We start from the raw sequence: 14,583 nt of genomic DNA, 5'->3' as shown, positions 1-14,583 counted from the left end.
GCAAAAGCCAAGCTCATGATTGGTTGCTATGTGACTTGTACTATTATCTTAAAAGTATCTTTATGATCGATACATGCCTGTCCGGCTGGCCTTGCAGTTAGAACAGCTTAGTACCCCCTTTGTTCTTCTCTATCTACTTCTACATACTAAGCAATTTCAATATCCTGCTTTCTGCACATCATCTATTCTTCAGGGCCATGCGAACTTTGCAGCAGTCACGTAGCCCTCCCTATTTGGATTAATTTTACAGTATCATGTCCCTTGTCGTTCAACCATTCCTCTATCAGGCTCTCTTCATCCTGGGGCCACTGGCACTGTCTGGAAATGACTACAGACATGCTGGGGGCAACTGGGATATACTAGGACGGTCTGTAACTGTTGTGGTGTGCTAGTCTGTCATTTATGGTATGTCCCAGTGTCCCTCAAATTATTTCAGCTGGTTTCTCCCTTCCTTCTAGATCTTTCCCTGCCTGTCAAAGCAACCCAGCCCCTTTGCCCTTGCTGTCAGCCCAGACCCTGCCTTTTGTTCCAGAATGTTCCCTGCCCCTCAACCTCAGAGCCAATCCTCAGCCAGAGCCTCTTTTTTCCCCTTGCTCTGATTTATTTTAGTCCCAAAAGCCACACCCTGGAAGTTACTCAGTGGTTGCATTGTTGTGTCCACCCCCTATTTAGCAAAACTTTAGAAACCCATTCACAGGGGTGCTCATGCTCTTTTTCTTTTGCACTCTTTGAGCATTCTTCTCCTGTGTACCCTTCCCTCATCTCTCCCAAAAAATTTGCTGGACTTTGCACCTCAGAAGAGCCTCCCCTGCCTCCTTACCCGGTCCTAAGCGACCCTCCAGGGGTCTCTGCTGCTTGGCATCTGGCTCAGAGGTTCTGGCTCAGGCAGAACCCCAGCCTGGCCAGTTCCCCACTCTTACCACTGGCCCCGGAACATTGCAGAGCTACTCAGGCCTCCAGAGGACTGTGGCATGTAACCATACTGGGGGGACTGGAACCACACTGGGAAAAACTGGGACCATGTTGGGGAGAACTGGGACCATGCTGGGGGCAACTGGGAGTGAGTGGGATCATACTGGGAGAGACTGGGATCATATGGGGAGTGTCTGGGACTATAGCAGGGGCAACTGGGTTCAACTGGGACCATACTGGGAGTGTCTGTAACCATAGTGGAGTTATGGAACCACACTGGGAACAGCAAAGCCCATGCTGGGAGCAACTGGGATCACTCTGAGGTGTCTCTGGGTCCCCACGTGGTTCTCCAGTGGATGGAGATTTCTCGGGGCAGAGACGGTGGAATAAAGAGGTCTCCAGCTGAAGGCGGGTTGACTCCGAAGTAGCTTTATTCTCTGAGGGCTAAGTGTCAGGGACTGAGTGAAGGGGTACAGGTAGACAGCCTCACAGAAAGGGAGCTTGCTTCAAGAGCCCCGCGCAGGGGGTGGGCTGAAACATATAACTGGTCCAGGGTAGGAGGGTCAGGGTATGAACTGTCCAATGGGGGAAGGGCTTGGGAGTGGGGTGGACAAAGGTAGACAGGGGGAACATCCAATGGGTGTAAGGGGAAGGAGTGGCAGCTGGGGAAAAACCAATGGGGTTACATAGAACAAAGAACTTTCCAGAACAAAAGGGGGATACAGATAATGATTGATACTGCGAAAAGGGGCGGTAACACATGACTGACAGTTTGGGGGGCAAGGACTTAAACTACTTCCCATGGCATTATTGGGGGGCTACTTTCCACACCCCCTCCCACACTGAGGGTGACTGGAATCCTCCTGGGATTGACTGGGAACACCTGGAATGGTGCTGAAAGCAACTGGGAAGAAGTGGGAGAGACAGGGAGTTACTGAGATCGTACTGGGACTACTGGAGTAATGTTGGCATTGACAGGGAGCAACTGGGATCACACTGGGGGCACTGGCATCAGACTGGGAGTGCCTGGGAGTAACTGAGATTATACTGCAAGTGACTGGGGTCCTACTGGGACTGGCTACAATCATACTGGGATTAGAGTGGGTGTGATTGAACACTAGCTGGGGGTTACTGGGAGCTACCAGGCCCATGCTGGGAGCCAATTGGGGACATAATCAGAGGAACTGGGAGCAACTGGTAGAAAACTGGGAGCAGGTGAACCATGCTGAGGTAACTGGGAGTGCCTGGCAATGACTGCCAGAATATCCAGGGCAATTGGGCACTCCACTGAAGAAAATAACATACTCCAGCATGGTGTTGATGAATGGAGGCAGAGATCTCTGAAGTTTGCTCTTGGGGAAAGAGGTTTATTAGGGGTGCAGGAAGGTCCTGCCTCGTGCTCTCAGGCGTAGCACGTGGCTGGGCCTGAGAGGGTGGGGGAGGGGAGAGACAAAAGGAGGGTTTAGGAGAGGGGAAGCTCCAAGGGAGGGGATGAGGTTCCAGGAGGGAAGGAAGTTCCAAGAGGGGGGAAAAGGTTCCAAGAGACCGCGTGGCCCCTTGAAGCCCCCTTATCAGGGGCTCCTAGGTGGGTTGGGATAAGGCTCGGGCCAATGGGGTTACAGACATTTGATGTTTGAAAGGAGGGATAGAGGTGTGGGGTGAACCATACATATTTTGGGGGGTGGGATGGAACAGTCCACTTGACCCCAGGATTCATCCGAAGGCAGGGGTGTCATCCGGCTAGCTGGGAGGACTGTTCTCATCCTAGCTGTATTATTTATGAACAATCATATTTATCTATAATCTGCAACACTCCACAATGAATGTGTCCCCAAATCCTAAATTTCCCCTCAAACACCTATGAAATGGTGGGACTTCAGATATTTTTGATCAATTTCATTCATTTAACCCTGTTTTGGTGTTTTTTAAGGGATAAAGATGAAGCAGAAGAAAAGTAGGGCCAAACCAGAAGGATAAGCAGCCAGGTGTCTTCCCAACAGGGATCACAGGGAATGTGGGTCACCAGGGCTCTGCCCAACGTGGGTCCTCCAGTGGGGGATGGAGCTGGAACAGTGCACAAAGCACTTCCCACACTTGGGGCACTTGCAGGGCTTCCCTTACCGGTGCCTCCGTTGGTGTCTGGTCAAGTGAGAGCTCTGGGTGAAGCTCTTCCCACACTGTGGACACTTGTAGGGCCTCTCCCCAGTGTGAAGCGCTGGTGCCTGACAAGATGGGAGTTGTGCCTGAATCCCTCCCCTCAGTCAGATCAGCAGAAGGGCCTCTCCTCTGTGTAAATCCAGTAGTGCAGGAGGAGATGGGAGGTCATGAGAAACCTCTTCCCACACTCAGAACTCATGGGGTCTCTGCCCAGTGTGAATGTTTTGGTGGATGATCAGGGTGGCAGGCCACCTGATGTCCTTCCCACATTCCCCACACTCGTAGGGCCTGTTAGCAGCATGGATCATCTGGTGGCTGATTAGGTAGGAGCTCCAGCTGAAGCTCTTCCCACATTCCAAGCACTTGTAGGGCTTCTCCCCATCATGAACCTGCTCATGGTCCACTAGCTCCGAGCTCTGGCTTGATCTCTGGCTGCCTTCCCAGCCCAGGGTGGGTCTTTCCTCCTCAGATCCCCCACAATCTATGTTTGTAGCCCCTTCTTGTGTGGGATCTCTGGGGGTCTTTCCTCCCCATTGGATCCCTGCACCTTGGAGCCACTCAAAACAGCCTTTTCCACGAGGTTCTGCCATGGGGATTTGTCCTCTCTAGTCTCCATCCTCAGCTCCTTCCCTGGGGGAGGAAGAGACAAGGAGAGGATGGGATTTGCCTCTGTGCTAGAGGGAAGGGGAAGGAGATCCCCCAGTGTGTCCCAGGCAGGAGGGCACCGGCAGCGGGGCTGTCCTGCAGCCGGGGGCCAGGCTGGGCTGGGAGATGGAGCAGGAGAGACGGGGAAAGGGGCACTGACTTCCTCCTCACCTGCCTGGGGGTCCCGGGACATCTTCACCTTTCTTGCAGCCTTCTCCTCCATCCGGCTGAGGGTTGGGAAAGGGAAATGCTGGTTTTCGGGAAAAACAAGGGATGAACACATTGAGTTTGAAGATTCCTCTGCCCAAGTCCATCTCTAGAAGTCACCGCCCACCTGGTCTCCATAAAAACCTCCCAAACACCAAGATTCAGCCCTGAAAATGCCTCCCAGGAGTTCTCCATCCCTGCTCCCTCCCCTTTGCTGTTCGGGGCTCCCCCCTGTTCCAGCTGCAGGGGTCACACTTGGATTGGGGGTCCCCCTTCTCCTCACTGCCCGCCCTCCCCAGGCTGCTGGGCGTCCCAGCAATCCCAAAGGCTCCCCTTTCTTGGCTCTCCCCATTGAGGGCTGCCGGGGCTTTTGGGCTCCTGGGCTCCCTTCTCCCCTTCTTCTCTGCTCTGGGCTGCAGGGGCTCCAAGGAGCCCCCCTGCCCCTCTCCAGGCTCTTGAGGGTCCCGCCAATGGTGGCACTCCCTCCTCTCTTGGGCTGTAAGTTTGGGCTCCTAGGGGACTGTCACAATCTGCTAGGGCAAGTGTGGTCGTGATGGTTCATTTACCAATCCCAAAAGTGCAAAAGACAAACAGCAGGACACCATCAGTTTAATCACAACAAATGCATCTTTTATTGAGTGCCCACAGAAATTGCAATAGAGGGAATCAGAAAGGAGATAAAGGATAGAGAGAGGGAGAGAAAGAGGGGAAAGGGGATATAGCTACTAGCGGAAACTAAATCCTCATGGTCCAACCAATAGATCCATTGCTATCTGTGGGGATTCACCGAAGTCTTGGTTAACTTAGGGGTCTTTTATAGTCCTCCATCGAGTGGGGGGACCAGGTAAAGGCAATGGAGAAATTAGTCTCTTGAAAAATGGGTACAGACAGTCCATGTTCCAAAGCAGGGTGTCTTGGTTTGACAAGACAGGAGTCTGTGAAGGAGGGCAAAAGCCTCCTGTGCAATGGAGAAGGTAAACCCCCTCCCTCCGAATTACCAGGATTTTTAAATTAAAAGGCTCTTAGGCAAAGATATGGGAATGGGAGTAACAATTCTTTACTAGGAGAAAACTAGATAACAATTTAAAACGGCAAATGCAATTGGTACAAACAAAACTAGTGATAAAGTCCACAACCTGACACCCTGAGGAGTCAGGGTGTTGGTAGCAGTCCGGTTGAAATGATAGCTGCTCCTCTTGCAGTGGCTGATGAATTGCAGCTGAAGTGGTGATCTTTAGAAGGGTATAGTTTTCTCTGAAGACCTGGTGGCAGTTGGACCGGTCTTCCTCTGCGCCGGGGCTGCCTCTGAGCTCCGCCCCCGCCACTGCCTCACTGCGCTCCGGCCGCTTCTCTCAGGAGTCCTGCCGAAGGAGCTGCTTCTCTGGGAAATCCCGCAAAGAGAGAGCTGCCGTGTCTCCCAAAAGGTACCCCTTTATACAATAAAAGAGTGCTTGGCTTCCCCCTCTAGGTGGAGCATCTCACAATGGGATGGTGTTACATTACCAGCCCTGCATTGAATCAGTCAATGGCCCATTAACAAACCATTACCTCTTCGGAGCAAACCATTGTTCTTGGAAGAGATAACAAACCTGCCCAACCTCCAACAGATGGCAAATAGAATACAAGCTTATCTTACAAACCAGGACATTATCCACCCCTTATTCTATTTCCATCTGCACACAACCAGGACACAGGGCAAGACAATTTCAGCAGTGAGTGAGAGCCATCGTTTTCTTGGTCCATTGAACACACCTGCAGGCAACACTTGTCAAATATCTCGCTTCAGTCAGGCCAGCACCCCTGTGTTAGGATTATAGGGGTCTCAGTCCTTGGGAGGGAGCTTCAGTCTCTGTCCATCACAGTTTTGAGGTAGATGAGGGATATTCTGTGGGAGATCACCAAAGTTATCTCAGAAAGTTCATTTGGCCAAGAGGCTTGAAAAATTCATGGGTTATTGTGATGAGTGGGTATCATGAAGCAGATGTAAGCGTATAGAACAAGCTGCTCCTTGCCAGTCTCTGCCTGAAGCAGTGTACCATGGCGGGACAGCAAACACACCTGCAAATAATTACTTGGAAAGTGTCCACCTCAATCAGGCCAGAACTGCAATCGGGGTCTTCAGGATCTCAGTCTCTGCCATTGCGATGATCGTGAGGCAAAAATGAGGGGAACTTTGGACCATCTCTTACACATGGTTCCATCAGGCCCCACAGAGTCATAATGGTCTCTGGGTACCATGAAGCCCCACTGTGTCATTATGGTCCCTTGGTTCCATGGGGTCCAGTGGTGCCACAATGATGCCCTTGGTTTCATGAGGTCCCCACAGTGTCCCAGTGATCTCCATAGAGAGGAAAGAGCTGTAGTGTCATGCTACCAAGGCCCTTGGAGTGGTCAGGCACTCACAAGCCCAAAGCTCACTGCTACTTTTAGAAAGAAGACAGGATAGGCAGGATGGGACTTTGTATGATCTCCAGCAAACTGGGTTTATTGGTACTAGAACAGCTTACAGAGCTGAAGAGGGTCCAGGGACAGCATGCAAGCTGAGGGCACAGGGTTTTATACTGGGTAGTGAGGGTGGAGCTGAGGGTCAATGTGCAATGGATATGGTGACAAATGGTGCAAAGGAGAGGTTAAGGGTCAGGTCAGCCAATAGGGAAATGGGTGGAGAAATGCAGTATACTAGGGGCAATGGAGGGACAGAGAGAGGAAAACATTCTAGGGACTAACCAAACATGGGCAATAGGGGTTGAACTAGGGTAATATGGCCAACAGGCTAACGGGGTATCATAACTTTACATAAATCAGCATGTGCCTGCAAAGATCTATGGGAGAAGCAAGCTTCTCACCCTAACCTTAAAATCTATTCTTCTTAATGGGAACAGTCTTTCATGGCTAGGGGATTGAGACTCTGATAGTAGGCTGCTGGGCCTCCACAACTTCACCTTTTTGTTTTATTATGAAAGCTTCTGCCACAGACCTTTGCAGACACTTAATTAAACAAGAAAACATAACTAGTACAATAATAATAAATAAAATCAAAATGATAGTCTTAATCAAAAATGCAAGCTGGCCCTTGAGCCAAAAAGCTGGCCCAGCTTCCAAAAAGTTTGCTTAGCCAGTCATAGTCAGTTTCTTCTTTGATTTTTTGTCTTTTCAGGTACTGTATGCTTTGATGGATAGACTCACTGTGCAATGATAAATTTAAACAGCTCATGCCTTCAAATTCTTAGTAGCCATGTCCATGGGGGAGCAAAAAAAAAGTCTATAACTGCACAGTTTTGCATGTATGTGTGCCTAGTAGTTTCGAAATCAGGAGTAGGTTTCTTAAGGCAGCAGATGGCACAGTGGCCTGTTTGCCAAGCCAACACCCTAGGTGAGAAAGCTTACTGTGAGGGCTTTTGCAGCAGCTACCCATGGTAGAAATACAGACACTACAATTCTCTTCCCTTTGTTCCAATTGGAAATTCAATCATCACAATTTTCATTGAATTGAACATATGATCTCTTTTTGTGGGCCAATTCACTATTCTGTCTCCAATCCTGCATTAATGTGCAGTTTGGGGTGAGGGTGGCAAGCCGGCCAAGGGTATATGGACCTCCTTGGAAGTGTGATGGAATTCTGGACCACACTCAGTCTTCACAGATAAGAAACACTCCCCAGGGGAGTTGCTTGGGATGACATGAGGACAAAGACAGTGTGGCACTGGTGTAATGGCACCAATATACTCAATTGTAAGCTTTTGGGACAGGTGTTACATCTTTCCTATTAATACACTGAGTATAAGTAAATTCAGACCAAAGTTGATGTGCTTGTTTAGAAAAGAAGTAAATGCAGAATGTGGCTTTGGAAGACCCCAGTAAGTCTAATTCCTGAGGTTCCTGTGGTGCATGTGGTAAAGTCTTTGTCCATTCTTCCCAGCTATCCACCGGGACTGGGTCTCTTACCTGTGAAGGGGCAGTCATTCACTGTTAAGGGTATTCCTACTAGGCATGTCAACAGTGGGTTGTCCCCCTGTTCTTTTGAGAGTTTTAAAGTTCTTCTAAAAGTTTTTTATGCCTTCTGACATTTCCATATTTCTACTAGAACTTTCTCACATTGTTCATATAAACAATGATTGGTTGCATTCTTCTTTGTGGGTGGAAGAATTAATGGACTGTCAGTTTGACCAGTGGTTGGAGAGGTGGCAATTTCATCCTCCAATCCACTGTCACTTTTGATATTCTATATATAGTGGAGTCAGAAAATAAAATCTCACTTTTGGTTCTTTTCTTCCCTCTTTTACATAATATGTGTCTGTTAGTTATTTTGTGTCGTATTGTGACAGTGGGTTGTTTATGTTGCCCATGGACAGGCACATATTGTCTTGTAAGATCTTGGTGACCCTACAACCTACAGGGTTGTGTGTCCTGGTTGTGGGATCACCCAGCCAAAGGCATGAGGCATGGTGAATATCATCCATAACATCAATTTGACAGTGATTAATGGCCTTCTCTTTGCAGGTGGCATCATCTTCTTGGGGGCTTGGGCTACCTGCAAATAAAACAAATAACATCTTTGATGCCTGTGTACCTTCATAATATTGTATCTTTTTTGGATGGTATTGAAACAACTAATAACACCTTCATATTTCATTAAGGCTGGTATATACTGTCAACAGTATAGAGCAACATCTCTGGTACAGTTTAACAAGTCACATAAACTCTTCGCAGGAGATTCTGGTAAGTATGTTCAAGTAGAATGCTATGTTGTCTAGATTGGGGGTTGTAGTGTTGTCAGAGAGACTTGTGTCTTTCATTTCCATGCTTCCTTGGTGTTTGTTGTTGGTGATCCTTGTTTGTCTTTTTGCTGTTTCTCAGGAGCCAGTTTCTTCACCTAGATGAAAAGCTTAATGTTTTTAGCTGGGATCCACCTTGGACCTGATCCTGTAGAAATACAAGCATACCCTCTCCCCTACATTATTAAGGAAAAGGGGTCCATAATCTGTTTTGTTTCAGGGATTTTGATCAACACTAGTTGTTTTTCTTTTAACTGAGCTTGGGTCGAATTAGAGAAGTGACGGAGGATCAGGGGAGTAGGCTCCATGAATGAGTTGTTCAAAAAATGGAAAACATCAAGGGCCTTTGCCAGTCTCTCAGCTGGAGATATAGTCTGGACTCCCCCTTTCTGTTGATAAAGGATCTGCTTAATGGAGTGATGTGCCCTCTTGATGATGGACTGTCTGGTGGGGTTATGGGATATGCTTGTGACTTGTTGTACACCCCATTGATCTAAGAATTGTTGAAATTGTTTGGAGGTGTACACAGGACCATTGTCTGTCTTTATTTCTTTTGGAACACCCAAGGTGGAAAAGGCTAACATACCATATTTGGTGACATCTTTGACTTTTTCACCTGAGTGTTCTGAGGCAAAGACTGCTCCTGAAAACATATCTATAGATATGTGAATGTACTTTTTGTTTACCAAAAGAAGCATAGTGTGTCATGTCTGTCTGCCAGAGCTAGAGATTCTGCAATCCTTAGGGGTTGACTCAACTTCTGATAGATGAAAGGGGCTTGGATTGACCATTGGGACAGGTGGTGACAATTGTCCTGGCTTGGTCTCAAGACTTTTTAAACATTTGAACTAGGGCAGGCACATTTTGATGGAAGAATCCATGACTTATTTTTGCTTGTTGAAAAATATTTGCAAGGTGTTCTGTGTTGCAGATGATAGATAGATATGATTGTTCTCTCAGCTAGCCGGATGTCACTTCTGCCCTTAGATGAGTCCTGGAGTGAAATGGACTGTTCCATCCCACCCCCCAAAAGATTGTATGGCTCATCCCACACCTCTGTACCTGCCCCTAAAACATCAATGTCTGTAACCCCATTGGCCCATGCCTTGTCCCGGCCCATCTAGGAGCCCCTGAAAAGGGAGCTCCGAGGGGCCATGCGGTCTCTTGGACTTCCTCCCTCTCTTAGAACCTCTCCCCCATCTTGGACTTCCTCCCCTCTTGGCCCTCTCCTCCCCTCTTGGGACTTCCTCCCCTCTTCCCCTCCTGGGGCTTCCCCTCTCCTACCGTTTGTCTCTCCCCTCCCCCGTCCTCTTAAGCCTGGCCTCGTGCTACAATAGCACGAGGCTCAGACCTTCCTACACCCCCAATAAACCTCTTTCCCCAAGAGCAAGCTTCAGAGATCTCTGCCTCCCTCCACCCCCACCGTGCAGGAGCATAATCTTCCCACAGTTCTGTGCTATCATTGCCAAAGAATCAGCTCACCTATTTCCCTCAGCTATAAAACCAGGGAGATTGGTGTGTGATCAAGTGTGCGTAACATAATAAGGACTACCTCGATGGAATAACATATAAACTAAGTGAGAAAGTACAGTTTGTGGTTGGAATCTTCTTTTAGAACTGAATTTTCTGCCCTCTGAACTACCCCAGCCATTCAACATCAAGGACAATCCCAGAACCCTGTAAGAACTCCAGGAACTTTGTGGGAGCATCAGCTGGGTTTGTTCTCTGCTGGGAATTATAACAGAAGACCTCACATTGCTGTTCCAGCTTCCGAAAGAGGCTTCAGAAGCTGCTGTTCCAGCTTCTAAAAGAGAGCTGCAGGGTGGCACATTGCTCAGTGGCCCCTACTGGAAAACCTGTGGTGACTTAAGGATTTCTAGATGAGTCCCCCACTGGGACAACAGATCCCGCCCCAAAGCGTGACAGGTGCCCCTTTCATGAAAGATCTGATGGTGGCAGTCCTACCTTCTGGGCCTGGAAACAGATGGTATCTCAACACCTGAAACTTCTTGTTGTTCCACCCATAGCTGAAATAACCCCTGAAACTAGAACCACAGGCCATTCTTCTGGCCACTTGGAGTGTGAAGTGATAGTAACCTCTGCCCCGGTATCCAATAGTCCTGATAGATGCTCCCTTAGGCGCACTCTACTACTAGTCTGTCATGGCCCATAAACCTATTCCACATTACAAGAGGACTGGATGGATTTTCCATCCCGATTTGAAGGAGGTGAGCTTGTGCAACCACCATTCCTTTTGGTATAAATATGGGAAGGTTTTTAACACATTACCTGTAATGATGTTACAGTTAAAACTTCAGGTATACTGGTCAGGCCTTCCATGCCCTCTCTAGTGCCCACTAAAATCAAAACGTCTCTGGGCACGTCTTGTGGCCCATACTTGCCCATCAGAATTTTGTGACTGTAGATGTCATCAATTTGAATGGAAAAAACACTTACCAATTGCCTTTGGGTCCCTGGCATGACACAGGCCAAGCTCCTCTGAGGAGATGGGCCAGTCCCAATAGACTGGACAAGCTCTACATGTTGATTTGCTATCACTGATGGAAATGTGGGACAGAACGACCTTGTATTTGGTGTCATTGCACAGGGTTGCTCTGTGCTCTGCTGGGAGTTTCCTGAGGACTGCTGGTGCTGCTGGCTTCAGCAACATTTCAGGCAATTGCTGTGCAATGAAGGCTTGGTGGAAAATGAGAATTGTTGTTATTCTTGTATTTACAGTCTGTTGCCACATGTCCACCTTCCTGCAGTTAGAACAGTTTCCCCTGCCTTTATTATGTTCTGTATTGTGGGAAAGTGCTTTTGCTGCAAACAGTGCTTCCATTGCACCCCAGCTGGTGCCTTGACTCCTAGGCTGGAGTCACGGTCTGACACTGCTTGGTGGATGCAAGTGTCGACCATCTGAGCGATGGTCAGCTATGGTTCAAGGGGGGGGAGGGTATGCAGAACCTTTTTGCAGTCAATAATGGCATTAGAGAAAGCTAATTTGCGAATAAGTTCATCTCAGACCTTTTGATTGTTTAACTGTTTTTCCAGTGCTTTCATAAGGCAATCTACAAACTTTATATAGTTCTTATCCAGGCCCTGGCAAATGTTGGTGAATTCAATGTGGGGAGTAGAAGGGTCAGGTGTTTGGAGGAGGGTGGATCATGCAGTGGCTTTGAGATCTTCCAGTACTGACCAGGGGAGGACTTCAGCCTGATACTGTGGTCTGGTATAGTCTCCTTCCCCAGTAATGTGGTCCATTGCAAGATGTTGTTGCCCTTCCTCCTTAACATAACCTTTTAGTAACTCATCAAGTTTATTTATCCACAGTCCTTTCCACAAAATAAACTTGGCAGGTGACACTATAATTTTCATACACTGTTTTAAATCATATGGTACAATTGTGTGGGTGGTAAATGTTGCATCCAGCAAATTGTTCAAATAGGGTAAACTCCTCCCATAATCTAATTCCTTTACTAGTAAATCCTTTGTTTCCCTGTGGAGAATAGATTCCCATTTAGGTTTTGTCCCCCGCTTATAGTGCACAGGTGCTACCTGAATCTTGGATACCATCTCCCAGTCCTCCTCCTTTGCGTCTTCTCCACATCCTCTGCCTATAATCCCCAGGCTCATCCTCACTCTCACATAAGCTATCACTCTCTTCCTCAGTGGGTCAAGCAGGTCTACTGGCAGAGGTATGGGCCTTTCTGGCAACCGACAATGCCCGGTGTCAAAGGCCTTTGGTAGCCAAAATGTCTACTTCTGGTCGGTGCCACATTTGGTTCCACTGACATGGGAACTGGAAAAGCCTGGACTGGAGGAGGGACCCAGAAGAGGGAAGGCGAAGCTGGCGTTGGAGAAGAGTTTTCTGATGACAGAAGACAGACCCGACATAGGGGTGGAACTTGATATCAAGGTGGGACCTGTCACAGGGGAGACACCTGGAGTAAAGGCAGGAAATGGAGATGAAGGCAGGAGAGAATCTAAAATGGCGGTCTCTCTCACAGAAGTGCCACCATCTTGTGGTTTTTAGGAAGGGGGATTAGGACTAGGGGATGCAGGAACGTAAGCAAAGGAAGACCTCAGGGCAGCATGGCCACTACCACCCTGAGGAGAGGACAAAAAAGGAGGGGAGATGGCAGGCGGCAAATGGCTCATCTATGCCAAAGTGGAGGCTCCATCTCCCATCCTGTTCTTAGGGAATGTGGGTTTGGGAACGTGGAGGGCAGATTGAACAAACCAGTTCAAAGGGTTGGAAGCAGGAATTCATTAAATGATCCCATAAATTAAATTAAACAATAGACAAAATTTGCAAACTTTCAACATCCCTTCTGTGTGTAAAATATAAAGCTTTTCCCCAACAGCATCCAAAACTAACTGATACACAGAATCAACAGATAGCAGGAAAATACTTAAACAACAAGTGAACAAAACATTCTAAACTCCCCTCAGAAAACTAACTCCTCTCTAATTTTAAAACTTCCCAAATGAAATGAACAGGGTTTATGCCTTTATTAGTGTTCAGCTCTTTATTAAAAAGTCAGCTCGGCAGGGGAGTGTTGTAGCTTCTTCCGGTAGCCGAAGGGTGAGAAGGCTGCAGAGTCTATCTCTGGAGTCTCTGTGGCACGCTGGGAGCCAGAGGTGAAGAGGTGTCCAGTCTGCATCTGAAGTCCCCATCAGCAGACCATCCTCTTTCCCTTCCTCCTGGCACACTGGTAGCCGAAGGGTGGGGGGATGTGCAGAGCCTGATGCCAAAGTCCAGCAGCAGCTATCCCTCTCCTTCCTTCCTGGTAACACCAGGAAGAGTGTCTGATTTCCTTGCGCCTGCTTCCCACATCCCAGTCCAGTCTGTTCCTCAGCAGGTTATGGTGACAGGTCAAACACAGACTAGGGATGGGGTTCCCTTTTCCCCAACCAGCACACCCATCCAGCCCCCTCCACTGTGCCCCTCTTTTTCATTTTGGCGTGTTTTTCATCCCCAAAACCCCCTCCCATGATTCCACTGGCTTATTTTGCATCCCAGTCCTAGTTTGGGTGGGGGTGTAGGTGATTACCAGGAGCAATTATCTAATTAACATTTCAATGTCCGTACTTAGCTTGAGCTAAAGTGTCCCAGCCAGGCTGTTTTGTTCATAACACCAAAACTTAACAAAAACATTCTTTTCAGCTCGGGACTGAATATTTCCCATAGCTGGTCCCAATGGATGCCCGCCCACAGGAACAGAAAATCAAAAGCCCAAACCCCTGGCAGCTCTCTGCCACTCAGTCACTCACTCTCAGTCTCACGGCTGCAATCTTCAGCCAAGGTGATCTTGTGGGGCTGTCATTGAAGTTGGTCACAAAGCCCTTGTGCTGTGTCTGTGCTGCTGAGCTGGGCCGGACTCCTGACACAAAGAACTCCTGGCAAGGACAGCACTGCAGAGAGACAGCTCTGACCAGGAGCAGCTCCTGGGCACAGCCCAGCAGGGCTGGGGCACTGCCTGCAGCCAGCCCGGGCACAGCACAGATGGGTTAAACTAAGCCTGGGCTGGGAGCACACAGCAGAGCTCACTTGTCATAGGTTCATAAGTGAGTTTTCTCGAGAAGTTGTGGTCACACTAATCAGTCGTCAGTTTTGAATACTGACACTTAGTGTAACCACTGAAGACCTGGACACGCCTCTGAAAACACAGGGGGTTAAAAGCAGAGAATGCCCAGGGGAACACTCTCTCTTTTGTTGCAGTTAGTGAAGAGTCCAGACCTCCCCTGCCCAGCAACTGGCTGGGTGGGGGAAGGGAAGTGTCCTAGGGTGATGTTATGGTGATTGTATCCGCAATCATGTGTTCTGTTTATGCTTGATGTTATGTTCTGTGCCTTCAGGACTGGCTTCAAAAAGTGAAGGTTT

At 48.4% G+C, this 14,583-nt stretch overlaps 1 long non-coding RNA gene across 1 annotated transcript in view; it reads left to right on the top strand.

Annotated features, from left to right (window-relative positions):
• Positions 1 to 14,583, top strand: part of LOC116184724 (uncharacterized) — a 53,963-nt gene continuing 39,380 nt past the window's right edge. Inside the window, exon 1 of the long non-coding RNA XR_014958716.1 lies at positions 1 to 14,579. This is a non-coding gene — a long non-coding RNA (uncharacterized LOC116184724). The remainder of the gene's footprint in view (positions 14,580 to 14,583) is intronic.

This window comes from Lonchura striata, chromosome 16 (genome assembly GCF_050655825.1).
Source record: "Lonchura striata isolate lonStrDom1 chromosome 16, ASM5065582v1, whole genome shotgun sequence".
NCBI lineage: Eukaryota > Metazoa > Chordata > Aves > Passeriformes > Estrildidae > Lonchura > Lonchura striata.
Note: the sequence above shows the minus strand (reverse complement) of the source record. Positions and strands in the feature narration are given on the sequence as shown.